Source organism: Cyprinodon variegatus, unplaced genomic scaffold (assembly GCF_000732505.1).
Source record: "Cyprinodon variegatus isolate N-32 unplaced genomic scaffold, C_variegatus-1.0 Scaffold1179, whole genome shotgun sequence".
Classification (NCBI taxonomy): Eukaryota; Metazoa; Chordata; class Actinopteri; order Cyprinodontiformes; family Cyprinodontidae; genus Cyprinodon; species Cyprinodon variegatus.
Window position 1 is genome coordinate 188,792 of NW_015151632.1, and position 3,401 is coordinate 192,192.

The following is a 3,401-nucleotide window of genomic DNA, read 5'->3' on the forward strand; positions in this document are numbered from 1 at the left end:
GAGACAGAAAAGTAGAGTAGAAAAGAGAAAAAACAGAAACCATGCAGTAACTTCTAGAAATCTGCCTCCAACCCTGCATGAGACGAGAAAGACGATCAAAGAAAACGTGAAAAAGCTTCCAGAGCAGCAGGTAGATCGATTTCCATGAGAGTAGAAGGAAACCCTGTGGTGACTAAACTCTGTAATTAATGGTGGTTTATATCTATAGCTGCTGCTTCGTGATTAGCATCAGTGTGAATGTTGTGCAAAATGATATCCTGCAGATAGTGAATGAATTATTATCTAGAAGTGGAGTTATAGTTAATTATTTAACTTATTCAAAAATGAAGGTGAAATCAATTTAGTGTTTCTATTGTATTATTGTAGCTCTAATTTGCTCATCTACCAGGCTTTATGCCTTTCACCTCTGGATGGTTCCTGATCAAATCCAGGTATCCACCAATCTAGTGACCCAGGCTAGGTTAATAGCAGAGCTATTAATTATCAATCAAAGACTATTTATCTCTGTTTATTCACACTGTTACCAGAAGGGGGTGGATCTGGCCTGAGTGATAAACCATCCGTATATGAATCACAAACAACTGCAAGTTAAACAATGACGTCTTTATTCTCATAATTCAGGATTACAGAAATTTAACGTCTGAGCAAACATGCTGTTAGAAAATAAACGCCAGGTAGACTGATTCGTTTTGAAAGAAAAAGAATAAAACCCTAAGAGTCAGTTTAACTGGCTGCTGAGATTGTCCAAGATGTTAAAACATTCACTAATGTCCGTTAGAACAGCAGCAGGTATGATGATAACAGTGCAATTAAAACAACATGAATACATTCAGCTTAAATGATAAATGGTTAAAATGCATTAACAGCAGCAGCAGAAGTTTGTTTAGCAAAGCAGCAGCAGGGCTGTGTGTGGGGGGGTATATGTGTGTGTGTGTGTGTGTGAGACCCCCCTTTTCAAATGATGAAAGGAGGGAGGGGCAGCTTGTAACAACGCGTCCTCAACCACATGACCACACGCGGTTAAATGTGAGCAAATTTTCTTCGGAGATCTTCGGAGATTCCCGTCTCACCCAGTTCAGCGGGCGCTATGCACGATGGGTCATTGCGATCCGTGACTTTTGATGCAGGAAAAAGAAAGCTACTTCCAGCTAGGTTTCTTTAGCATTTCAAGTGAAACGGGCCTCTCCCTGCGGGTGTTAAAACCCAGGGCACAGAGAGAGATTGATCTCACGCTCTGGGTTTTAAACGCTGAATGACGTAGGGGTATTTCCTGCTGGGGTTCAGGCGTTCTCGTCAGCTGATTGGTTGATTTGAAATGGTTTCTCAAATTGATTTGGCTCCATTGTGGCAATATAGCCAAACACCTGGAACCAAACTCTCAAAACTGTGCTATGGATGCTTGGACATGCTTTTGAGAAAGAAAGTGTGTTTATTAGCAGGTGTGGGCGGCCCCAGACTCACCCTACAGGGGCCCAGATATCCAGAGCGACCACAGATCATTGGGACACAAGCAGCGCGGACACATGCATGGCTGCATCCACTACAGAAGGGCAGATGAGAGCCAGACCCCTAAGGAGTCAAATCCAAATGGGGCCCAATCCCTGAGGCCACAGTGCCGAGGTGCTATGGGGGCATAGCAGCAAGCCCATGGGCTTTGCCAGCACCCAGTCACAGTCAACGGGGCCCCGGATGACAACCCAGCAGGTCCAAGGCCCCTGATTGCACCATCTCCCAGTGGAGATCCCACAGGCCCAGGAGGCCTAGGCCCGGCCCCCACCAGGAAATAGACAGCTCCCACCGGACCACCAAAATCTACATCTGGAGAACCTCACTGCACCAGCAGACAGAGGCCCCCCTCACTGGCGGGGAGCATAAAAATGAGAGGCCATGCTCATGGTTGGCCCTAGGGTGTTCCAGTGGGTGGGAGTTGCACCAGGCACTCAACCTGACAAGTAGACAAAAACATATTCACTTTTATCAAGATCAAGATCCCCAGCCCCCCTGGGGCTTTTCTGGGGCTTTCTGTCTGAAATGGAGCTCCTTTCCCTTCCTGGATAGAGTTCTGCTGTGGACCCCGTGGTTCAGGAAGAACAGGAGCACTGATCTGCTTTATTCAGAATTAGCTCCACACTGAGCTGCTCATCTGCTTTCACTTCATTTATCTATAAATCACAAAACGCACCGCTTCTCACAGAGGACCTACGCTATGCTAAAACTAAACCATGCTGAATCGAGCTAACCACATAGAGCTAAGCACATAGAGCTAACCACATAGAGCTAACCAGTTATGGAGCTAACCAGTAAAGGAGCTAACCAGTGAAGCTAACCAGTGATGAAGCTGTTCCACAACACTGTCAGTGGCGGATATTGAAGATGTACGGATTTTTGGTTTTATGATACTCTGAATTCTCCTGTTTGGATGTGGAGGATACCTGATGTATCTATAATTACGGAGGATGTTGGCGGTAATTTGGGCGATGATCAGGCTGCCGGCAGCAGCTGAGGCGCTCACAAAGGCTGCGAATGAGCAAGATCGGGAGCTGAGCCGTATGCTGGGTGCGATTGAACACAGGCTGGCTGTGGTGGTTGAACTCAAAAGTGAAAATGGATAATATCTTGGATGTGCACGCCCGCTTCAAGGTGGAAAAACCCAACAAACTTGGAATATTGGATTCGCCGCGTAGAGCCAGCAAGAAAAGACTCAAGACTGATGGAAAATTCCTGCACAGCCTGCTCTCAAAACAATAAGTGTTATTTTGGATTCGGCCTCCCCCTTATCAAACCTCCCCTGGATGTTATGGCGGAAGGGCCCAGAAGAACTGCTGCCCCCTCCCCTACCTATGAACACCTGTGGATGCGTCCAGAACTGTAGCGCTAGTTGATAAAATTCCATCTTATCAAGGACAATAGCCTGTGGACGGCGTTCATGGACAGATTGAACGCACTCATACACACATAACTAATGTCTCAAATACCAGATTGACTTTCATGTGGCTCCAGCCTCCGATGCTTTCCTTCTTCTGAAATGTCTTGTGTTTATATGTGCTCTTCTTGTGCTGAGATGCTTTTTTTATTTCTTAAACTGTATCCTGTCAGGATACATTTTGAGATATACTTTTTTCCCACCTCTCCCTCCCCAATGTGGCTCCTATGATTCCACACAGATAAAGGCAGCGCTATAGGGAACCACCTCCAGGTTGGGGCCCTGGGCAGCCATAAGAACACGCCAAAGGCAGCGTTCTGTGGCATGCATGACAATCGTCCTTCCTACCCCCCCATCCCCACCCTAATGTATGTGATGTATTGTGATGAACAGTTTGTACTAAAACTGAAATCTTGATTACAATTTACATTGTAATCATGTCTAACTCATTGCTAACCCTTGGCTAACCCGTGGATAA

The 3,401-nt window shown here is 46.0% G+C and overlaps 1 protein-coding gene across 1 annotated transcript in view; it reads left to right on the forward strand.

Annotated features, from left to right (window-relative positions):
• The window catches only part of enpp2 (ectonucleotide pyrophosphatase/phosphodiesterase 2), a 36,654-nt gene that overhangs the window by 1,312 nt on the left and 31,941 nt on the right, over positions 1 to 3,401 (forward strand). The gene's annotated exons all lie outside the window — the stretch shown is intronic.